At 43.3% G+C, this 14170-nt stretch overlaps 1 non-coding gene across 1 annotated transcript; it reads right to left on the bottom strand.

Annotated features, from left to right (window-relative positions):
• Window positions 1-2457: 2457 nt before the first annotated feature.
• LOC134389793 (U6 spliceosomal RNA) lies at window positions 2458-2563 on the bottom strand. Its single transcript, XR_010024767.1, has one exon. It is a non-coding gene; the product is annotated as a U6 spliceosomal RNA (small nuclear RNA).
• Window positions 2564-14170: the final 11607 nt, after the last annotated feature.

Here is a 14170-nt window from a genome sequence, read left to right as displayed (position 1 = left end):
GGGTTAAGGCCAGGTGGGTGACCTGAGTAGGAACCAGGGAAAGGCCTGGTAGGAGGACCCTGGCGGGGACGGACCTCTGCCTCATTCACCATGAGCTCCCTGGAGCTGTTCTTCAGGCTGCTGCCCTCGGGAGCTGTCAGTCAGCACAGTCAGCTGCACGGTCCCATACTGTGCGATAGAGGCATACAAGCAAGAGGTTGTGTGTCCCCATGCACAGGTGGGACACAGAGGAAGTGGAAGTATGGACTCTAGGTGGGGAGTGCTCATGGTGAGGGGCTGATCCCCAATCTGGATAATGGGAGCGCCTAGTGGAGGCTCAGGCTGGGGTCTGGAGGGTACCATGGTGCAGCTGTTTACTAGAGCATGGTTTCCCGCCACCAGCTCAGTCTGGCTCAGGTTACAGGTGGGTTCTCTCGTGGGGAGAGGTGGCGTCTGGTGTGTCAAATCTCCTTACACTTCTCTCCTCCTACATCCTCATGATTAACACCTGCCCCTTCTATTCTCCAGACCTAGTCACGCCTGCCCTCCTCAACTCCACGGCCTCTTCAAGATCCATTCGCAACATCCACCCATCTCCAGCATGATGTCAACGCCACTGATGACTTTCTTTCCCCAGGTATAGCTAAGCCAGATTAGATGGCAGGAGGGTGAACCCCACCCAAGCCCCACCTCACCGCTGCCCTTCTTTCCATCCTGGCTCGTGCCCACTAACTCTATGCTGCTGGCCCCACCATTCACTCCGACTCCTGGTGCCAGGGTCCAGGATACAGGAGAACACCTGGGAACACCAGGCTGAGAAGTTCTGGTCACCTCCTGTACCAAGGCTGTCTGTGGGCACATGAGGATGGGGGATGGGCCAGGGTAAGCCATAGGCAGAGCAGAAAGGAGCCCCGCGAATCTCTACCTGAGTTGTGAGCTCCACAGAGACCCAGCTCATGGTCAAGAACACCAGTACACTCCCCTACGCGGGGCACCCAGTTCTTTCCACCCCACACTCTGCTCACTATGCCTAATTGTCCCAATTCCCCTGTCCCACAGGAGGTAGGCATGTTTTATTGAGCCCTTTCTAAATGACATTAAAAAATAGATCCATGAAACAGTTCTTTCAAGATAAGAAACATATGGGCCGGCCCGTGGCTCACTCGGTAGAGTGCGGTGCTGATAACACCAAGGCCACGGGTTCGGATCCTATATAGGGATGGCCGGTTTGCTCACTGGCTGAGCGTGGTGCTGACAACACCAAGCCAAGGGTTGAGATCCCCTTACCGGTCATCTTTAAAAAAAAAAAAAAAAAAAAGATAAGAAACATATTCATCAGACCGACCCATAAATTACCCACTACTCCTTGGTAATTCCGTCCCACTCTTCTGTTCTCTGTCCTTCAACAACTGTTGATCTGCTCTGTTGTTACAGATTTTTCATCTTCTAAAATTTACATAAATGGAATCACATAGTTTGTACTCTTCTGTGTTAGGCTTTTTTCACTCAGCACAATTGAGATTCACTTAATAGTTCTTTTTAAAAACTGATAATATTCCGTTGTATGGAAATATCAGAATTTGTTTATTCATCTAACTGTTGATAGACATTGCATTAATTTTAATTTGCAGCTATTGGGCTGAGCCCGTGGCGCACTCGGTAGCGTGCTGCGCTAGCAGCGCGGCGACGCTCCCGCCGCCGCGGGTTCAGATCCTATATAAGGATGAGCGGTGCACTCCCTGGCTGAGCGCCGGTCACGGAAAAAAAAAAAAAAAAAAAAAAAAAAAAAAAAAAAAAAAAATTTGCAGCTATTTAAAATAAATGAAAATTAACATGAGTCTTTGTAAGGACATATGATATGATTTTTCTAAGAAATTATTATTTTTTCCACATAGGAGTGTGATGGCTGGGTGCTGTGGTAGGTATATGTTTCACTTTTTAAGAAACTCAAACTGTTTTCCCAAGTGTTTGCTCCAGTTTACATCACACCAGCAGTATATGAGAGTTCTACGTGGTTTGTATCCTCACCAACTTTTAATATAACCAGTCTTTGTAATTTTAGACTTCCAAATATATGTAGTGGTATTTCAATCATGGTTTAAATTTGCATTTACCCAATAAATAATAATGTTGAATGACATTTCATGTTCTTATTTGCTACTCATTAAATAGACTGTGGTGAGGTGATAATTGTATTTGTTTTTGGTTTTCCATGCTCTTTGAGCATATTTAAGATATTTTATTTTATTTATTTTTAAATTTTTATTTTTGGTCACACAACAAGTCCTAATACATTTAAAAAGACTAAGATCATAGAAAATATGTTCTCTGATGAAAATAACAGAAGGAAATTTAGAAAATTAACAAATGGGTGAAAAGAAGCATCACAGGGAAATGAGAGTACTTTGAGATAAAAATCAAAAGCACAACATATCAAAATTTATAGGATGCAGGGCTCATGCAGTGCTTAGAGGAAAATAATGTATGGAATGCTTCATGAAGTTGCACATCATCCTTGCACAGGGGCCATGCTAACCTTCTCTGTATCATTCAATTTTAGTGTATGTGCTGCCAAAATGAGCACAAGATAATTATTTTAAGGTTTTTGTTTAGAACATCTGACATCTGGTCTTCCTTGGGGATGGTTTCTGCCAACTCATTTTGTTTCTTTAGGCCATACTTTCTTGTTTTTTGTCTGCCTTTTGATATTCTCTTGAAAACTGAAAGTTTGACATTTATAATGTGATAACTCTGGAAATCAGGTTCTATCTCTTTCACCAGTGTACGCTGGAGTTTTGTTGTTGTTGTTGTTTGTTTGTTTTTTGTTTTTGTTTTTTTTTTAAAGATGACCGGTAAGGGGATCCTAATCCTTGACTTGGTGTTGTCAGCACCACACTCACCCAGTGAGCCAACCGGCCATCCCTATATGGGATCCTAACCCGTGGCCTTGACCACACTCTCCCGAGTGAGCCACAGGCCGGCCCCTATGCTGGGGTTTTTAAAAATTTATTTTAGTTCATGGTGGTAGGATGTCTCTGTGCCAAGAAGCTGGAGGTGTGAAGTTAAGGTCTTCCCAGGTCTTTTGTGAATGTCACTTTTCCTGGGCATGCATGGTGCCTGTGTAATATCCCCTGTATATGTGGTTGCTTTTGAATAACCTAGTAATCCATGTCTGGCTCCCATAAGGAGAAAATGAGACAACTAAAGGATAAAAAAGACTCCACCCTTTCATATCTCCTGGAAGTCACTTTGGTTGGAAGAAGATCGCCTTGTAACAGGGAGAATGTGCAGCAACAATGGCTGTCACCTCTTTGGCAGCACCTCTGTTATCAGAGAAGCAATTAGCAAGTAGGGCACAGATCCCCAATATTTGGAGGACAGGGTCCTTTTTGACTGCTCTGGTTTCCATAAGTTGTATGCAAGCTGGTTTTGAAATGCATGTACAGTTGCCTTCCAAAGGGCTATGGTAAGGGATGGGTAGCTACTGCTATGCTAAGAGCTGAAGTTGCCCAAAATTAACTACAATTTACTGTGAATTCTTTTCACTGGAAATTGCAAGCCTTTAATAGACTCCAGAATTCCAAAATAGCTACACCAGACAGATTCTGCCAGTCAATGGTTGTCTATGTGTGGAGCCAGATTCCTGTTGCTTCCTACTCTGCCATTATCCCAGAATCCTCTGCCTAACTTTTTGTACTAATACGTTTTTTCAGTTCTCACCCCAAATGTTGCCTCCTCAGAGAGTGTCCATTCTCAGGCAAGTGTTACTCCTAATTTTTTCCATGCTGTTTTAATCTAGGATCTTTGAGATGGAGAGCATGCCTTCAGTGATTAGAACAGATACAAGATGGAAATAAAGATTTTATTACTTACAGGTCCTGTGGGGGGCAGGAGGAGGGTACATGGCATGCCTGGAGGCCACAAACACACACAGGAATCAGAAAGCATGTAGAGAGAAAGAGAGATGAACCCATGGGTCAATGCCTTTATTGCGGTCCAGGGCATTATCCAAACTGATTTTCCATGGGGACTTTTACTGGTGAATTTAAAGCAAGCAGGCACAAGTTCCAGGAGGTCACACTGTGACTGACAGGTAGGCACTGTGGCAAATCTGCACAGTCCATTCCAATATAGGGGTCAGTGGGGCCAGACCAGTAGGTTGTATCTAGCTTTCTGAGGGAGGTTGTCACCAGGAGGTGGTTGTATAAGGCAGTATCTGGAATGACCACACTGGGGAACTGGGAGGAAGTGTTGAACTGGAAACTGTGTCAAGGGTGACTAAGCCCTGCTTCTGATATGAGAAAGTTAAACATATTTAAAATGGATGCCAAGGCAACATAAAATTATAAGAGTTTACTACAACTGCATTTTTTAGAATCAGTGAAATCCAATCAAGGTGCACAAGGTTAACATTTTTTTTAACAACCTATGAAGAGTCAAATCATGTAAATGAAACCAGATTGAACAGTGTTATCTTTACTTATATTAATTGTATGCCATTATATAAAAGTCCTCTAGAAAACTGCTTTGAGCCCATTTTCCAGAAAGGAAAATAGAGTGAATCTCTCGTGGTGAGGATGGCATTAACATCCATACACCGTCTCTGGGGTGTGGATTTCTCAGGGTTGTGCTGAAGCCTCCAGTGTTTACAGCAGGTGATGATCAGTGCTCTCAGTGAGCCGGTGGTGTGACAGGTTAGGGAGGGCACAAGCAAATAAAATGGTTGTAATACACAAAGCATCAGTCTGTCCTGGAAGACAGTTGCCTGCCCTCCCCAGTAGGTGGCCTCAAGTTGCTCAGAACAACTACAGAAGGAGGGTAGACACTGAGAAGCTGCAGAGCCCTGGAAAGCAGGAAATCCACATGCAGACGTGATTGGGGGTTCTGATTTTTCCTGAGGTTGTAACTCTGGTTGCCTTGGGGTCCTTTTCTGGACAGCGTTTTGGTTTTGGCGTGCACAGTCATTGGAGTCAGACTGTAATTTGTATATATGAAGAAAATCCGTGAAGGTTAGACTTAAAGGACTTATTTGGGTTGTCTCCTCAACAAAGGGTTCATGCATTTGACAGTCTATTTAGGTCAGAACCTTATACTGACTCCAGGTGAGTGAAAATAAAGGTCTTGGAGGGAATGTTTCTACATTGTAAGGAGGGGACATGAGGGTGTGCTGAGCTCCCAGAGTTAAATCCTTAGGTTTCCCTAGCTCATCACCAAGGACTGATCCCTTCTGGGGATCAATTTCATAAGTCAGAGTCTGGATCCCAAGCGTGGGAATATGTTTAACCTCAGGATGCAGATTTTCTTGTGAACTGTGCGTGAAGCTTATCTGAACTAGTTCAAATATTTGCTTTTCTTTCCTTTTGATTACTTTATAGTAACATTGATGTAGATTGAGAGATAAGTTGTGAGAAAGCCTTGGCTATGCCAACGACAGCCTCATCCCAAATTCCTGATTTCTGAGAACACCGAGCTCTCCCGTCTATTTCAGTGTGGCCTGGTTTGGCCTCGGCGCCGCTCCTGCTCAGAGTGAAGGGGATCGTTGCATTGGACGCTGAGTCTAGAATCGCCCGCTCACACTGTGACCACGTGTCCAGAAGAAAGAAGCAGAAAAGGCCCACTGAACTCACGAAGAGGTCACTGCCAGCTCCGTAAATAAAAAAGTTCTCCTGAAATGTAAATATCTCCCTGGCTAGGCAGGTGTAGGAGCAAGATTAGAGCTGTGGCTAGAAGTTGTCAATCTGGCTCCACTCAGCCAAGTATTGGATCGCTTCTCCTGTCACTCAGGCCTTAGGGGACGGAGCTTGAAGCAGTGTCCAATCGGGGGTGGCGGGGCGGGGCCCAGCGAACTGTCCAATCACTGCGCGTCTCCGAGAGGAGCGGGCGACGCTGCTAACCACACGGAAGTTGCTTCCTCAAGCGCGGCGAACACGAAGTCCCGCGTCTGTGCTCGGAGAAGCTGCTCATAGGGGGGACGCGGGGACGCGCGGAAGCTGGAAATGGTGAGCGTCGGGCGGGCGTCCCGAGGCGGGGAGCGGAGCCGGCCGTGGCCGCGGGACCCGGGCCTCCCCGCGCTCAGCCCCGGAGTCTGCGGCCCCGAGTCCGCCGCCGGCGCAGCGCGGCCCTCGGTCCCCTCCGGCCGCAGGGTGGGGCGGGGCCGGCGGCCGGGACCCCGGGCGTCCTGTCGCGTCCCTGAGGCGGCGACCTCGGCCCGGAGCCCTCTCTGGGCAGCCCCGCGTGTCCCCAGAGTGTGCGGTGACGGCGGGGTCCTCAGGGGACACCCCGACTCAGGCCGTGGGGCTCGTGCGGGGGAGGAGCTGTGATCCGTGTTGTCCCCAGTCCCTGCTGTCTCCTCAGGAGTCCGGTTTCCCGCTGAGTCTTCTAACTGGGAAGCAGCGTCTCCAGTCCAGACCCCGTCCCCTCAGCCCAGCTCTTCCTAGGGCTTGTGATAAATCCCTAGATTTCCAGATCCTTCGCCTCATTCCCAAATGCGGACTTCCCCTCTCTAATCCGCAACATTATCAGCTATTCGTTCTTTATTCTACATTTCAGAGAGAGTATTTTAATTGTTTTTCTTCTTTAAAAAAAAAATACAGGCAACGGATGGCTCTTTTATTTAAAAGATTCGTATTCTGGGGCTGGCTGGTTTCCTCACTTGGTGGAGTGTGCTGCTGCTAACACCGAAGTCAAGGGTTCAGATCCTAGTACCAGCCAGTCCCCCCCGCCAGCCCCCCAATCCGCGCCTCCCCAAAAAGGTTCGTATTCTGTGTGGACTTTTCACCTGAGAGGACCACAGGAAATAACCACCTGACACCTGCTGTAGAAACTCTTTGTGTCTTTCTTTAATCTTCCCTAGGCACAAACACCTTCTCAGAATGTCTTTGGGGTGAGGTTCCCCTTTGGAAACTTTACAGGCTGATGTGTCTTCAGCCCACCCTCCTATCTTTTCCTGGTTCTGGGTTCCAGAACTTTCTGGTCCTGACCCAGATTCCCTCAGCTGCCAAGTCTCTTGGAATGTCTAGTGTCAGACCCTGAGTCGTCTCCTCCCATAGGCCAACTTGAGGTTTGGGGTGGGGCCTCTCAAGGGAGCAGCTGGAGGCCCAGGGGCTGGGAGGAGTCTCCTGGTTTCCCCTTCATCTAAATAACTGACCCTATGGGACACTCAGATTTTTTTCTCCCAACCCCAGTTTCCATTCCTTGGATTCACATTGGTGGTCAGCCAATTGAATGATGGTATTGAAGGGAAAAGACAGAAATGATTCCTGCCCTCTGGATTTTCTCAGACTAGTGAAGGGAGAAAAACTCCCCAACCGACAAGGAAAACCCATGCTATTGAGGTGGTACAAGAACCGGAAAAGCAAAGTGCACTTTGGGTACACAAGGGGGCACAATGCAGTGTCTCTTGGGAGGGTAGTCATTGAGCACTTCAGTTTGGATAGGAGTGGAGGATGTCCCACAGAATAGGATGACCTGACACTTCACACTTGAGTCAAGACAAGTCTGTGTTTCAGTTAGCACTGCTCCCTTGAAAAGGTTTGTTCACTTATTTGATCCTGTTTCATAAAATCTAAAATGTATTCTATCAATAGAGGTTCAAAGATAAAATATTTACAATGAGGAATAAGAGAGGAAGATTTCAGAAAAAAATGAAATATCTAGTCTTATATTTTGTTAAAAATCCTTATTTATCTCTTTTTCTTCCCAAGAGAGTGTATAGTAAGTTACTCAGATTTGTTGGTTTGTTTTGGGTGATTTGAAATGGAACCCCAGGGGCTCTCTGAGAATGCTACCAGGGAATAGAAATAGGGAAAAATCTCTATTTTTATGGCTGCTGAAAAATGAATACATTTCTATAAGTAAAGTGGGAGATAAATAGGTGAATTATAAAGATTCACCAAAACATTAGTTTCTCTCCTTTGTAAGGTGGAGAATTTGTGACAGTGGATAATCCTGTTCTGTTTCCTGTTGTCTGGACTTTGGAGATTAATGCTAAATCCTGAGGGACAAGACTTGGTAACACCTAGAAGTGCTGAAGTATGATTGTTTACTATTTGTCATGGAACTAACAATTAAATGTCATCTTTATTGTCTGAAAAGGATAGATACTTGTGGTTTTCTTGTTGAGCTATAAAATACAAATGCCTTACAATTTCCTTTCCTCCTGAATATATACACAGTGAGTCTGAGTGATTTTTGCTGGATTCTTTAAACCCTGAGTATTTTGTCATTTAAAAGTAAGTGAGGGCCGGCCTGTGGCTCACTCGGGAGAGTGCGGTGCTGATAACACCAAGGCCACGGGTTCGGATCCTAAGAAAAAAAAAAAAAAAAGTAAGTGAATAACTTTGACTGGGGAGCAAAGGCATGAGATCAGTGACCTCAAGCTAGGGCCGATCCTGAGCCTGCAAAGGGAGGTCATTGAAGGCCCAGTTGGTTATTCCTGGGGAGCCTCTGCTGCAGGTGTCCAGCCTGCTCACACTGACCATGGAGGGAGCCTTTATAATGAGAGAATCTACAGAGCCCTGGAAAGCTGGGAACTCACAGGCAGATGCAGTTGGGCTGGTAATGACCTTTCTAAGATTGTAAGTGTTATTGTCCTGGGGCCATTTCTAGACATCCTCAAGTGAAATAAATCTGAACTTAGGTAAGAAGTGACCTTATTTTAAAGGAGTATTGTGATGGGGGAAAGCACCAAGTATAAGGTCTGCAAGCATCTCAAAGTTTAGGCAGAAAAAGCCTTTTCTTTTTTGGTTGGAACAGATAAGATTAAAAAGAACAGAGGACATGATGGAGGATGGCAAAGTCAGATCATAGATCAGAGAATGTTCCACTGTGAGGTCAGCCTGTTCTCAGGAGGGTTGTAAAGGAGGGGTGTGTGCTGTCTCAGGCTGCTAAAGATGGGTCAAAGTAAATGGGTTTGGGAGGAGAGAAACAACCAAAGATTGGTTGATGAGTATTTTGTTCCGAGTAATCAGCAAAGACAAACTGTTTAACTAATAGTTTATGAGGCAAAGACTGGGAATTTGGAGTGTCTGTGTCTGGCCTGTCATAGGTAAGAAAGGGACATCATCTAAGTTGTAATGTGAAAGGAGTTTGTTTGCAGAACACCAGGGATGGTGCTGGTGGGATTTCTTTAATCATAACTGTTTACCAGGATAACAGAACTTGGGAAAAATTCAAATTGGCAGCAGTTTGGTTTGCATCCACACGGTTCAGTCAGAGCGTAATTCATGCAAAATGAGAACAGCTGTGAGGGTCAGCCTTAAAGAAAGACACCTTTGATTTCTGTGTCTTGGAGAAGAGGTTAATGAGTTTGAGAGCTTATTTGCTTTTTTGGCATAATAAAAAATATATTTGGTGTTTGTGCCCAGTGCCAGGCAGTTGGAATTTCCTGAGTGACTAGGATGTCTTTTGTTATTCATAACAAGCCGCTTTTAGACCATGCTAGAATTTATGCTAATGAGCTGACTTAGGTTGGGACCCCTGGATAGGTTCAGAATGGGGACTGGTGACCAGAACGACCAAAGCCATGATTACAGGGTTAGAACTTTAATTTCCATCCCCTGATCTCTGGAAGGGGAGGTAGGCTGTAGACTGATTTTACTAAAAACTCTTGAACAGAGACAGAGAGCTTCCAGGTTAATGAACACATTGATGTGCTGGGAAGGTGGCACATGACAGAAGGGGAAGCTTTGCCCATTCCACCCTTCCATTGTCACGAACATCTCTACAATTTGTTGCTTAGTTGTTGTATCTTTTGTAATACACTTGTAAACTTATGTAAAATGTTTTGCTGATTTCTTTCAGTAGTTCTGCCAAATTTTTGGACCTTAGCAGGGGATGGTGGGAGCCCCTGATATATTACTATTAGGTACTATACATAATACCTGATAATGATAGTAAATGACTGTTATTGTTTTATGTATTTACTATACACAGGTACTTCAAAAAGTTCTTGGAAAGGTTCATATTATCTTTTGATTCTATTTTTTTTTTTTTTTAAAAAGATGACCGGTAAGGGGATCTTAACCCTTGACTTGGTGTTGTGAGCACCACGCTCAGACAGTGAGCGAACCAGCCATCCGTATATGGGATCCGAACCCGGGGCCTTGGTGTTATCAGCACCGCACTCTCCCGAGTGAGCCACGGGCCAGCCCTTGATTCTATTTTTTAATCAACTTTTTGAAGTACCCTCATACTATATTGTTATTCTACACCATAGTCTTTCTAATTACAAAAGAAAAGTTAACTGTAAAACAGCCTCAAGCAGGTCCTTCAGGAGGTATTCCACTGTTATCATAGGAGGTGACAGCTCCATGCATGTTAATACCCCTGAAGACGTTCCAATGGGACAAGATGTGGGGTTGGAAGACAGTGCTATTGATGATCCTACCCCTATGTAGGCCTGGGTTAATGTATGTGTGTGTGTCTTAGTTTTAACAAAAAAGTTTAAAAAGTAAAAATAAAAAACAAACCTCATAGAATAAAGATATAAAGAAAGAATATATTTTTGTGCAGGTGTATCACGAGTTTGATTTAAGCTGTGTTATTACAAAAGAATAAATTTTTAAAAATAAAGTTTATAAAGCAAAAATGTTACATTAAACTAGGGTTGATTTATTATTAAACAAGGAAAATTTTTAAAAATAAATTTAGTGTAGCCTAAGTGTATAGTGTTTATGACGTCCACAGTAGTAGTGCACAGTAATGTCCTAGGCCTTCACATTCACTCACCACTCACTCACTGACTCACCCAGAGCAACTTCCAGTCCTGCAAGCTCAATTCACGGTAAGTGCCCTATATAGGTGCACCATTTTTTATCTTATAACAAATTTTTACTGTACATTTTCTGTTTAGATACACAAATACCACTGTGTTACAGCTGCCTACTGCATTCAGTACAGGAACATGCTGTACAGGTTTGTAGCCTAGGAGCAATAAGCTACACCGTATAGACTTGGCGTATAGTTGGCTGTACCATCTAGGTTTGTTTAAGTACACTCTGAGGTTTGCAGAATGACAGAATTGCCTAACAAATGTATCCCTGTCATGAAGCCAGGCATGACTGTACTCCATGACAAGAAGATGGGAAAAGAGCAGCGCGGTGGAAGGAAAAGCAAGTGCAAAGGCCCTGTGAGATGTGAGAGAGTCAGAGTCTAACCAGGGGTCATTGGAATGTCTCTAAGAGTTGTGTCCCAGGCAGATAACCAACAACTAAAACAATACCTAAAATTGAATAAAGCTGTAAAGGAATTGTGAATCCAATCAAGGGATGAAGACATGAGGGTGAGGGGGGGCTGGACAGAAGATGGAGGTAACTATGTCCTGAAAGGGCATCCCTTCATTCCATCATTTCCAAAATAATTACTGAGCAACTGCTTGTGTGTGCTTTCCATTCTAGATGCCAGAAAAACAGCTGAGAAAAAGACAAAGTTCTTGTCCCCATGGAACTCATTCTGGTGGGGAATGACAAAGATTCTTTACTCAGCCAAACTTTAGTCAGGCTCCTGAACGTTCTCCTAGGCCCATCTCTGCACTTCCTTGTGAAATCTAGTTTTACCAAAGAACCCTGCTAAGTCAGTTTAGCAAGTTTCAAACCCTTCACTTCTGATCAGGTTCCTCATCCTCCACCAACCCCAGGTGATGTCTGATCACACTGGCCTGTCTTCAGCAAGAATCTTTATCAGCTCAGTTTAACCAGAAGCCCCCTTACCCCTGATGTTTCCTTTTAGTAATTTTCCATGCACTGACCTGCTCCCTTGCCTAGAATTCCCCCACTTGTCCTTGGTATATTCAGAGTTGTGCCTAATCTCTCTCCCTCATCGTAAGACCCCATTGCATTGGTTCCTGTAGCTGTCGCAATGGTCCTGAATAAAGTCGTCCTTACTCTGCTTTAACAAGTGTCATTGAATAGTTTTTTCTTTCACAAGAGACAAACAGAAAACAAGACAGGCAAGTGTGCAGTTTGTCAGGCAGTGATAAGTGCTACATAGAGAACTACAGCAGCAGGAGAGGCAGACGATGGGGGCAGGAAGATGCATTTTAGATAAGTTAAAGGAACTTGAATAAAACGGAAGAGGGTGCCATGTGGTGTCTGGGATATTTTAGGACAGGTGAAGAGGTCAGAGGGATAGGGAGAGCAAAAGGAGAGGGAAGGGATTGGGTGGGGAGGGGAGCTAGAAGAGGGGAGAGCAGGGCCCTAAGGACATGGGTAAAGGAAGAGCTCCAACTAAAAAAGAAACGCAGGCAGGCAGGTTCTCTAGAACAGAACATTTTGTTTGGAAATAGCAAAAAGCTCTGGAAGAAATGAAGTCAAGATCATGGCACTGGCAGATGCAATATCTGCTGAGGGCCTGCTTCTGGGTTCGTAGACAGTTGTCTTCTTTCTGTGTCCTTCCTAATTTGATCAAAGGTTCATTTCTGTGTTCTGTATTTTTTTCTATCGGTCCATATGGCTTTCTTTAGGCCAGTATCAAATGCTATTCATTACGGTAGCTTTGCAGTAAGTTTAGAAATTAGGAAATGTGTATCTGCTAACTCTGCTCTTGTTTTTCAATTTTACTTTGGCTATTTGGAGTCCCTTGAGATTGCTTATGAATTTTAGGATAGAAATTTCTATTTCTGCAAAAAGCATCATTGGGATTTTGATAGGGATTGCATTAAATCTGTATTTTGCTTTGGGTAGTACTGACATCTTAACAATACTCTCTCTCCTATTCCGTGAACAGAAGGTATCTTTACATTTTTTTGGTGTCCTCTTTACTTTCTTTCAGCAACACTTTGTAATTTTCAGTGTACAAGTCTCCTATCTCTTTGATTAAGTTACATTCTAAGTGCTTTGTTCTTTTTGATGCTATTGTACATGGAATTGTTTTCTTGATTTTTGTTTTGGATTGTTCAATGCTAAAGTAAGTATAGAAATATAACTGATTTTTGTGTGTTAATTTTATATCCTACTTTGGAGAGTTCATTGCTATTTCTAAAAACTTATCTGTAGACTCCTTTTGGATTTTTACATATAAGATCATATAATCTGTTAACAGAAATAATTTTACTACTTCTAGTTCAACTGGTATACCTTTTATTTTTATTTCTGGTCAAATTATTATGGCTAGAAATTCTGGTACTATGTTGAATAGCAGTGGTGAGAGTTAATTAAATTTCAATCAATTTTTAAAAATAGAGAAATAATGAAAACTAAAAATAGTAAATACAAAAATGTAATAATTTTCATAAACATCTTAACATAAATATATAAGATACATTTTATGCTATTAATTATAAAAATGATATAAGATATGTGAAATATAAAAACAATAGACAATAAAATAATAAAGGATACAAATAGGTGTACATACAATGGATGTCCTCTGACCACAACATGATGACCTTAGAAATAACAGAAGGAAATCTTGAAAATCCAGTAATTAGGGAAAATGAAAAAACATTCAAGCAACAAATATATCAAATAAACAATAACAAGGGAAATTAGAAAACATTTAGAAATGAATAAAATAAAAACACAACATACCAAAATATATGAGACAAAACAAAAGAAGTGTTGAAGAGGAAATTTGGATCTAAGACTATGGTTTGTGCTTGTAGGGGTTGAGTTGATGTCTGTGGGGCTGAGAGGATTGCAGTGGCTGAAGTTGTGTGAATAATGGGACATGGGTTCTGCCACTGCTTCCCCCACCATCTCACTTGACAGCCAGCTGAGATTGCTGTAGAGAAATTTTCCAAAGAATGGGTAAGGTGTTGATTCTCAAAGACGTTTCTCAGCAAGAAGGCACAGAGCAGGGGGCTTGAGGTGGAACAGAGATGGAAATGGCATAAGACTGGCTCTAGAAACACATGATTGTTGATACACAAGAAATAGGGTGCCCCAGGAGAATTCCACTTGGGGAGAACTTGGGGAGTGCCTTATTTTTAAGATGTATTAGATACAGAAACAAAGATCAATGATGACATCTCACTCACTGAGTCTTCTACCCATCACAAAAAACATGTGCAACATACCCTTTGCTTCCTTATTTATTTATTTTTGGTGGCTGGCATTTATGGGGATCTGAACCCTTGACCTGGGTGTTATCAGTACTGTGCTCTAACCAAACGAGCTAACTGGCCAACCCCACAACCCCCACTTCCTTATTATCTCCCATGTTATCATTTACTTCTTTTGAAGCCCTTACTTCA

The sequence above is a fragment of the Cynocephalus volans genome, chromosome 10 (genome assembly GCF_027409185.1).
Source record: "Cynocephalus volans isolate mCynVol1 chromosome 10, mCynVol1.pri, whole genome shotgun sequence".
Lineage (NCBI taxonomy): Eukaryota > Metazoa > Chordata > Mammalia > Dermoptera > Cynocephalidae > Cynocephalus > Cynocephalus volans.
The sequence above is the reverse complement of the archived record's forward strand: the minus strand, read 5'-3'. Positions and strand labels throughout refer to the sequence as shown.